This window comes from Ooceraea biroi, chromosome 8 (genome assembly GCF_003672135.1).
Source record: "Ooceraea biroi isolate clonal line C1 chromosome 8, Obir_v5.4, whole genome shotgun sequence".
NCBI classification, from domain to species: domain Eukaryota; kingdom Metazoa; phylum Arthropoda; class Insecta; order Hymenoptera; family Formicidae; genus Ooceraea; species Ooceraea biroi.
The window spans coordinates 1,866,470-1,877,747 of NC_039513.1; positions in this window are offsets into that span (position 1 = coordinate 1,866,470).

Below are 11,278 nucleotides of genomic sequence, written 5' to 3' on the forward strand. Positions count from 1 at the left end.
GTACCTAGAAGCAATTCAGTTGGAGGATTTGTAATTTGAAATAATACTATTTGAAATACTAAACGTATTTGTTTTACTATTACCAAATACAAAGATTTACGAGTCATTAATGAAAATACTCAAGGCAGTACAAATTTAGAAGAATGCATGTCCAATGCGACCCGGGAACGCCAAGTATTATTTCAAATTACAAATCCTCAAACTGAATTGCTTCTAGGTACTTGGCTAGTTAACAATGGATTTCATCATACTTGGTTTTGCTTTTTTATGTACTTGGCGTATTCTTTTACCTTTGTAAGGTTTTTTAGAGGGATAGCTGTCTTCCAGATAACTAAAAATTTGTTTTCTTTATTGAAACCTCTGATTACGTATTTAACGGATAGCTATTCTTCATACTACTCACTTTTGACACAAAGTGTCTAGAATGTTATTCTAAATTACCATATTCTGTAAGGTTACAAAGGTGAAGAAAACTGATTCTACGAGATATCTTTTGGATGAAGTTATCGAGAGGTGAAGAAATTGGGCCTTAAATGATGAAAGAGAGAAAAGCATTTCTCGTATTCCTCGGTCTAGCAGCGCCAAGTTTTTTGCACTAATTAAATACTATTTTTTTACATTTTATACTGTAACCTCTTTTATTCTTTTCTATTACGTTTTCTATTCCTTCCATTAGAATTCAAACAAATTAAAATCCAAGTGATAAATGAAAGCTACTACCACTTGGATTGGAAGAGGAAGAGTGACAATAAAATGATATGTATCACTTTTTATTTTTTAAAAGTAGTACAACAATAATTTTTCAAAACAATATATACATATATTCTCTTTCTAATTGATAAGAATACTACCACTTGGGTTTTTTAAATAGTACAATAAGTAATTTTCGATACATTCTCTCTGCACTTGGCGCAATTTGAAGATTTCATACATTTTTGTGAAAAAATACTATAATAATATTTAAAGAGAATTAAAACAACGCTTGGATTGGAATAGGATGTTGTATACATAATAATAAAATAATAGATTATCTGATTTGCATAAATACCCATTTTTATAGTTGGTGCAATGGTTTGATATCATTACTTTTGTAGAGTTCTTTTTTTCTTCGCGCGCGTATACTTGGCGCCTTTTTTGTACCTTTTTTTAAAAAGGTAATTTTGTTGTGATTATTTACTACGCAACGATGCTTCTTTTTCTACCCGCGGACGCGTCAATTTCACGTATCTCATTCGCGTATTAACACCCGACGCAAGAAAGCAGCAAGAGACATGTCAAGAGGAAAACAAAATGTAATTATTTTTAATATTCTTTATATTTTATTAAAACATATTGTTATTTATAACAATTATACTAATAAAGTTATTCAAACTTATAGATAAATATAGAAGAAGAGGATTTTCTCAAGGATCTTTCTTTTTTGGAAGATATGAAATACGAAGAAAATCCGGTTGCCAGCGCAAGTCCTATCCGCTCTACTCCCGTCGCCGCTGCTGCTCCCGTCGCCGCTGCTGCTCCAGTCGCCGATGCTGCTCCAGTCGCCGATGTTGCTCCTGTCGCTGCTCCTTTGCAAGGTAATATTTTAATCATTTAATTAATTAACAATCGGAAATAGTATTTAACACTAAACCTACTACGCCGGTCAAACGACCGTTTTTAAATTTTTGATTAAAAATTCTGCATTCGGCAGAAATTCATAAACCGAAATTTAAATGTGCTGGTCATTTTCTTTACTCTCGTCTTCAGAACCTGACAACATATGGAAATTGTCGGTAAGTTTAGTGTTAACTAGTTTTTATCGTATGAAAATTTTTCTCAGTATATTTATGTATTATATATTTATATTTATATGTATAGTTATGTATTATTTATGTATTATATATTTTTAATAAGACTTACCGTATATATTTTTCTTTGTTGCTACAGATTACAAACTAAGAGGTCGACGAGCAGGAGCTCGAATACAACAACAACGATTTTTAAGATTCCTCTATCGATTATCTTCAGCACACTACCACTGGGGCAGGGGAACAGGAAGAGGAATAGGAAGAGGAAGGGGAACAGCAGGAAATAATTAACATAATTAATTAACGTTATGGATAAAGTTATTCAATTTGGTTATGTTTACTTCTAATGTTATGTTCAATTTGGTTATTCTGTTTGTCAATTCTGTTTGGTGGTACTTTAATAAAATATATATTTAATAAACTATCTTATTGTGTTCTGTTAAGTAGTAATATGATTGAGAGAAGAGGAAAAAAGTATGTTTAAAAGAGAAAGAGAGAAAGAGAGATTGAGAGAAGAGGAAGAGAGAGAGAGAGAGAATAGATTGGACCATGATAATTATATATAATAAAAGTCTGGATATCAAGCTCAATATACACATGTAATAAAATATACAGACAATTTCTTTTCAATATACTAAATCGACTTTTATTTTATTTTATATCTTATATATCTCTCTCCCTTATACAGGGTGTCCCGGGTTTTAACCGAATAACTGTGGGAGCATATTCTACTAGTGGAAATAAGAAAAAATTCTTATATCGAGTTTGCTTAGAAATGCTTTATTACAAAGTTATAAACCAATATTGAAAAGAAATATGAGATAAGTAACAACGGATTTTTTCACAAAAATAAAAATTATGTACGCAATGATTTAGTGACGCATTTCAAAATGTTGTCCTTGCACATCGATACAAGCTAGACATCGACGTAGTACAGAATTTGTTACAGTACGACATTCCTGAAAATTTTGTTGCATCTCAGTAACTAAATTAGTAATTCGTTGCTTTAAATCTATCTGGTACTCTCCTGTTAGGAAATCTACGTTGATACTCTCGTACGGCAGCTCATGCATTTCTGTCACAGAATCCGTACACGAAATGAATATCAGTGTATTCCTCATTTGAAAACACTTTTGGCATTCTGATAGTAATTGCTAGTTCACACGACGATTGAAATCTAACAGCTACTGTTGTGAAAGTAACAATCATACTGAATCGTTTCAACATAGTGAACATGAATACATGTGAATACACATAACATAAACATCTTCGACCTTCCAAATTCTACACTATGTTCCGTTGTTACTTATCTCATATTTCTTTTCAATATTGGTTTATAACTTTGTAATAAAGCATTTCTAAGCAAACTCGATATAAGAATTTTTTCTTATTTCCACTAGTAGAATATGCTCCCGCAGTTTGTCGGTTACAACCCGGGACACCCTATATATATCTTCCTCTCTATAAAATAAAAGTCTTGATTTGTAATTAGTACATTTAACTACAGATTACTACGAAATAAAATAGTGGTTTTTTTTACTTTTACATATTTTATTATATCATGTATATATTGAGCTTGATATCCAGACTTTTATTATATATAATTATCATAGTCCTTATCTATTCTCTCTCTCTCTCTCTCTCTCTCTCGCTCATTAATGTAGGATTTTTAATCACTAACTCCAGAATAACAGTGTAATAATCGTATTTATATTACGAAACTTCTTTGTTACAACGTGCCCAGCTTGGCTTTCTTCTCAAATCTAATCTAACGCCGCCGCGCGTTCGTGTCGCTCAACTAAAAACTAACGCTACTAGCGCCATGGTATCACTAGCGCCGCCGCTTAACCGATTAACCAATGAACGCGTCAACCGATTAACCAATGGACTCCTACATTAATAAATTAAATCCTACATGTGTGAACGCACCTTGAGCGACAAAATCGCTTTGCGTGTGTATGTGCGAGCATACGTACGTGAGTGGTCTGAATCCCATGGAAATGAAGAACGGAACGTCACAATTTTAACATAACGATTGCAATATCTCAGGATTGCCTGCACCAATTTAATTTTAATTGATCGCGTTCGAAAGCGTGCACCCATATTATATTATAAAAGTGCCGTTAGATTTTTTATTACGGCTTTAGTTCCTGAGATATTTTAATCACAAGTTTATGTGACCTGTCAAATGATATAAATTCCGGATAAGCTACTTGGTAGCGCCTCGACGATGTTACGCCAGTGTTGTATCAAGCGGCTATTTCTCATGCGGCTATTTATTTTTTTATGTACTTGGCGTCGCGACGCTACCGCGTCGCTTGATAAAGGCCTTCAAACCGGATTTCCATTCATTTTATGATTTAACAATAAAAACTTCCCAAAGTTAGCTTATATTTTCAGGCGTTTACTGTAGTGTAATCCCTTAATGAAAAAATACTTCATTATAGTGTTTTGAAAAGCTCTCGAGGTAAGCTATGAGAATATGCAATGAAAAATTGGGGGTTCCATTTAAAAAATTTGAAGTGACCTTGCCCTGACCTTGACAACGCCACCCAAGGTCAAACCAATAGTACCGTCTTAACTGGCTGGATCAGAGCACGATCTTGCCTTAAATGGCTGGATCAGAGCACGATCTTGCCTAAACTGGCCGGATCTGTAATCGATCTTGCCTTAACTGGCCGGATCTGTGATCGATCTTGCATTAACTGGCCGGATCTGTGATCGATCTTGCCTCAGTTGGCTGGATGTAGAACACACGCATACGCACGCACGCACATGGTGATGGTAAACAGTAAAATACTAAAAAAAAACTTTAGTGTCTGTTATAAAGCGAGTATTATCATTGGTCCGCTAAAGGTTGAACCTGATTTTTCGGAATAAGGAGGGCGTTTGTAAAAACAATGTTTCGGACAAAAGTTACTTACTTTTCGACGAAGAATCAGAATCTGCAATAAAAAGTATGGGGTTCCGTTTAAAAAACCACATTTGAACTCCATATGACCTTGGCACGTTCACTCAAGGTCAAACCAATAGTACTGTCTTATGTCCCCCTCGAAGTCACAAAACTTTTGTTTGAAACATTGTTCGATTTAACGCAGTGTTTCTAAAATATTTTAGGGGAAACTTTAAAATGGGACACCCTGTATATATATACACACACACACACACACACACACACACACACGAAATATAATGTTATCATTGATTCGGTATATAAAAAACTGTGTATATTTTCCTATATATTATAATCCAAAGTCGACACCTTGTATATTATAATAAGATAAAGTGAGATACCCTATATATTATAATTATAATTAAAATGAGACTGTATATTAAAATTGAATGAAAGAAATTTCGTCTCGCGTGACGCTCAACTTTTCAAATTGGCATCCATCGAGTTATAAGACGTATTCACGTCAAAAAGATTAAAAGAAGAATGGGCTCCTCCACCGCCCAGTCTCGTGAGAACGCAATCAATCTGTTATTTCGTCTCTTCGATTGTTCATATGCGGCGTATAAACAGTTACGCCTTTATTTGCTACAAGTGTTCGCGCAACTGACGCACACATCGAGCAAATAACTGTTTGACTTATGACGTAAAGTCAGTCATGCGAATGATGCAAATTGCTATATAGAGCAGCATTGTCATGTAGACCACTTTTGGGTCTAATTCATGTAGATGCCAGCCCACGAATTATCGTCTCTGGATTTATTTTCAGTAAATTCCAGCCCACGAATCACCGTCTCTGGCTTTACTTTTTTTTAAATGTCAACTCACAAATAAATGGCTCTAGCTTTATTTTTTGTAATTGCTAGCCCAAGAATAAACTTCTGGCTTTATTTTCGAGTTAAACATTTATCGTGTTGGGAATGGCGTCAAGGTGTTACTTTGTAAAATAGCAACGAAATGACGTCTCATGCGCTCTACATCATTGGAATATATTTCTCCGCATGGATTTCTTCTCAACGCTATAGAAGCTGCGAAAGCGGCGGCATAAATACCACAACACGTGCTGTCCGGTTGTGTTTGCACCTTTTCAAAAATTACATCACCTATGCTTATTTGTGGGAAACGTTGGTGAATATAATATTGTTCCTGTTCCGCTAACTTCTTGTATGTACAGCCAGGTATGCTGTCATACACATGCAGTTTCGAACCGTCGAAAAAGATGCACCGCCAATGATCGGCAATTCCCTTCAATTATTTGGATGCTTTTCTTGTTATTACTAGCATGAATAAGCCAAGGGAACTCGAGGTACTGCACGCTTTGTGTCTCGAAAGGAGACGTCTCTCTGACGACGCGTAAAAATGCATCTAACGATTCGTCGTTCAGTTTGCTGTGCATAGGTAATATATTCTGCTCCAGCAAAGATCACTGGTTGTGTCGTCCAGAATTTTTTTTAATTTTTTCGCATCATCAGTAAAAACGTGTTTCGAAACACTGATGATGATGCAATCATCATCTTGGTCCTCATAAGCAGAAATAGTAACAGATGATGCTGCTACTGAACTGACTTGTTCAGCAGATTCATCTTTTGTACAGATTTCACGCTGAACATGTGAAGCACTTTTTTTTATACGTGCATCTTTAGCCTGCATAGCTTCAATGATGTATTCCGGATTTCGAATTGGCATTTGCCTATTGTGGCGACTCCAATATTTCCGGAAGCATGCATTTATAGTAGAAACGTGTTAGGAAAGGAAGCATTTGATCTTTCCAAAAAACTTCATTTCTGCTAACACCCACTATTTTGAAGCTCTTAGGCATCCACACGGCAAACATGCAATATTCTCGCCGTGTGATATTTAATTGACCTTGAACCTGATAAAAGAATCGGTGTTTCTGATTCATTTTATCAGGATTTTTTCGGTCAAACACTGTTTTCAGTTGAGGCAATTTCTGCAAAGCCTCATCAGTCCTCATGTTCTCAGCTGACAAAGGACATTTAATCTCTAGGAGACCGTCTTTATCAATAAGACCGTCAGGAGAAGCGCCCAAGCATGGATTTTCTTCATCAATGAATAATCCACATTATGTGATGTCCTTTTTCAATTTTGCAGCAATCTGTTTCCTTGCGATTTCCTCCATGTTGCGCCCATATTACATGGCAGCGGTCTCGATGGAGGGAGGAAACAAAATGCTTTTGATTGTCGCTGCGCAAGACGTTGCTGGTCTCATGCGATATACTACTCCAAAATTGGATGCCGTCAACATTTCACGTCTCAGTGATTGCCACAATTCGCAATCACTTTGACCTCTTGTCTGGCATTCAATTTCATCACGATTCTTAGCATTTTCGAGCAACTTTTCAGCATGATGTTGCTGCAATTGCTCAAAAACATGAGGTGGAAGATCTGGTTTTTGCGAGTGTGGCCCGTAATGAGAATCTGGTCCTGCATCTCGTTTAAACCTTTTTCTTCCATGCACCTCTCTGCATTCTTTATTTTTGGCAATTTTGAGTTGTCGTCGTATTTCTAAATCGGCGGCAACAGCAGGAACATCCTTACACATGTTGTCATGAATCTGTGTAAGAACCTCTTGTGTATTATATTGCATAACAATTCCCGTAATTCGAGCGTTATACGAACCTCGTTTGCCGAAATGAATGCGTTTGCCTCCAATTTCCTTGCAGATTATCGAATTAAATGACTCTGCAGGATTGTTTGTTACATTCAGTAACAAACTATCGGAGAAAGTACTCAGCCATCTGACAACACTGTAAATCTGTTGAAAGAGACCGCAGTGTTTCAGAAACGGCACATAATTTTTCATAATACTGCAGAGATCCTGATATACACCTAGTTCTCTGCATCGCCTATGCTCACCAAAGATATGGCTAGGAATATTTAAAATGTCTTCTAATAATTCCTTAGCCTTCATATGGTGAGCTTGCGTTCCTTTCCTTCGTACAGCGGCTAGTCGCAACACTTCTTTGCGCATTGCCAAAATGTTATGGTCAACAACATTTCGTAACTGTACAAAGTCACGCTTTCTATCCATCATTGTCTTCGGCACAGTCGTTCGCGCTACAGCTTTGAGCTTTTTGCATAGGTTGCGCAATAAATGATTGATGCATTCTACCTTTCGCACCACTATATTCATCTCGTGGTACGGTGCATTTCAAGGCTACTTTTAATGGCCTTTTAATAACGACATCTTTACAATCGTCGCTAGTACCGCTAGTATGCTCCGTGTTCCTGGAGTTACTTGCTGCAGCCTTCATCGCCCTCTTCAATTGTCGCCTAAAAAGGAAGAAAACACATTAGTAATTTGTACCGGCTTGAAAAGATATGACACATATACATTATATAAACATATACTTCTTTATATATTATTTTCAATTAGTACTATGTATCAGTCTGGACAAATAAAATATCTCGCAATAGTGCAGCCGTTATTGAAAAATATTTATGTATTTACTATGTTGAAAATGAATTTTACACACACACACACACACACACACGCACACGCACACGCGCACACAACACGCACACACACGCACACACACACACGCACATACACAATTGTATAGATATGAAGAAATATATGCTTATTTTTGTACATATGTGTCATATGGTTTATACTTACCATTAATTTATTTCAATTAAAATGACTCATTTTTGTCGCCAGTATTGATAAAATCTTTTCTCTATTGTCCACAATGGCTATACAATTAATTATTACAGGTACTACGTTTCGAAGACTGTTTCCGGTCTTTTTCAAGTATAACTCTTACATTGTGTTACAAGTCATTTCCTACAAATAAATATACACTACTCAACAAAAAATAGGGAACACTTTCTAAACCCTAAAAATTAAGCTATTTTCAAACCACTGAAACTCGGCGAAAAATTATCGTAGAAATAAAATTAAAGAAGCGTTTTAAAGTTTGAAGTTTCAACTTTAACGCGCTTTCGGTAGATTTTCAAAATTTATTTATCATTCTTGGTCTATGCTTTAAAAAGGAACACATTGCTTTGTTCCTTAAAATTACGTATTTTTGACAACTTAAAACTCAATAAAATAAATTTCTTTCGAAAAATTCAACTCACGTTCCATAAACTACAACATTTCGCCTACAAAACGCTTTTTTACAAATTTTCCTACGATTTGTTTGACCGATTTACACGATTTTGAAGTTAACCCTTTTTTTTCTTGAAAAGTGACGTTTACCGCCGACATTAGCGTTACCCAATGTGCACCACATGGAGGTTGCCGGTCGGATTTTGCACATTGTGTGTGTGTGTGTGGGTGTGTCACAGCAGAGATAAGGACCCCACAGTTCGTCACTCCTACAGTATTTAAAGACTCCAAACCCTCTCTGGTGTGTGTGTGCGTGCGTGCGTGCGCGCGCGCGTGCAGGCGTGACTTTAATATCGTTTGTTACCTCTTCTTTGATTAATTACCGCTTGTAAGCGCTCTCGAATGTTTATGCACCTTTCGATCGTGCTTTGTGGAATTTCATGCCAAATTTGTCTGACAATGAGCGCTTCTTCCAATTGATTTAAATTATGCGGCTGTTCCTCGCGACATCTTAATCGTCGTTCCATTTCGTCCCAAATGTGTTCAATGGGATTTAAATCTGGACTATTGGCGGGATGTGGTAGTAATGGAATATCGTGTCGTTCGAAAAAACGCCGAGTTACGTTGGCCGTGTGAGGATGAGCATTTAGATTTAAATCCTATTGAACACATTTGGGACGAAATGGAACGCCGATTAAGACGTCCCGAGGAACAGCCGAATAATTTAAATCACTTGGAAGAAGCGCTCACTGTCAGATAAATTTGGCATGAAATTCCACAAAGCACGATCGAAAGGTACATAAACATTCGAGAGCGCTTACAAGCGGTAATTAATCAAAGAAAAGGTAATACACGATATTAAAGTCACTCCTGCACGCGCGCGCGCACGCACGCACGCACACACACACCAGAGAGGGTTTGGAGTCTTTAAATACTGTAGGAGTGACGAACTGTGGGGTCCTTATCTCTGCTGTGACACACCCACACACACACACACAATGTGCAAAATCCGACCGGCAACCTCCACGTGGTGCACATTGGGTAACGCTAATGTCGGCGGTAAACGTCACTTTTCAAGAAAAAAAAGGGTTAACTTCAAAATCGTGTAAATCGGTCAAACAAATCGTAGGAAAATTTGTAAAAAAGCGTTTTGTAGGCGAAATGTTGTAGTTTATGGAACGTGAGTTGAATTTTTCGAAAGAAATTTATTTTATTGAGTTTTAAGTTGTCAAAAATACGTAATTTTAAGGAACAAAGCAATGTGTTCCTTTTTAAAGCATAGACCAAGAAAGATAAATAAATTTTGAAAATCTACCGAAAGCGCATTAAAGTTGAAACTCCAAACTTTAAAACGCTTTTTTAATTTTTTCCTACGATAATTTTTCGCCGAGTTTCAGTGGTTTGAAAATAGCTTAATTTTTAGGGTTTAGAAAGTGTTCCCTATTTTTTGTTGAGTAGTGTATAAATTCTTGTGAATGATTTCAATTAAAAGAACGTAAGTGCAGTATATAAAGTACAGTATATAGAAACGTATACGAGGTGTGTCCGAAAAGTAATGAGACTAAAAATATACCGGACCTAAGGGTGTTTGTACGGAGATCGTGAGGCAGGGTCACAGCTATCGCGGTCCCATGTAGACGACGAAACCCACCCTAACCTCATACTAACACTCGTTGAGTCCGTGCACTAGTTTTTGTGGACCCCGATCATTGACCCTCGTCGTGAGAAAAATGAAGGCTAACATAGAAAAACGTTACGCAATCAAATTTTGTGTTAAACTCGGTAAATCAGCGACGGAAACCATGGAAATGTTGAAGAAAGCATATGGCAGTGATTCCATGTCAAAAACACAAATTTTCCGTTGGCACAAAACGTTCAAAGACGGTCGGGAAAGTGTCGAAGATGAACCCCGTTCAGGACGTCCTTCCACTACACAACTGAAGAAAATGTGAATGCTGTTTTGTCCGTACTGAACCGTGATCATCGGATGAATGTGAGAATGATCGCAGAAGAGGTGGGAATCAGTAAAACAATCGTTCATGAAATTATAACGGAAAAATTGCACATGCGAAAAATTTGTGCCAAACTCGTTCCCAAAAATTTGGGCGCTGATCAGATGGAACACCGTTTGCTCACAAATCAGGAAATGTTGGACCGTTTGACGAATGAACCCGATTTCCTCGGAAAAGTAATCACAGGAGATGAAACATGGGCGTTCGAGTATGACCCTGAAACAAAAAGGCAAAGTACTGAATGGTACACAAGTCAATCACCTCGTCCCAAAAAAGCTTGAATGAGCAAATCAAAAATCAAAACGATGCTGATTGTTTTCTTTGATTGTCGTGGAATCATCCACAAGGAATTCGTGCCACAGGGCCAAACTGTTAATCAAGCGTTTTATCGGGACGTTTTGGAACGGTTGAGAAAAAGGGTTGTGCGTGTGCATCGTGAAATCGCACAATCATG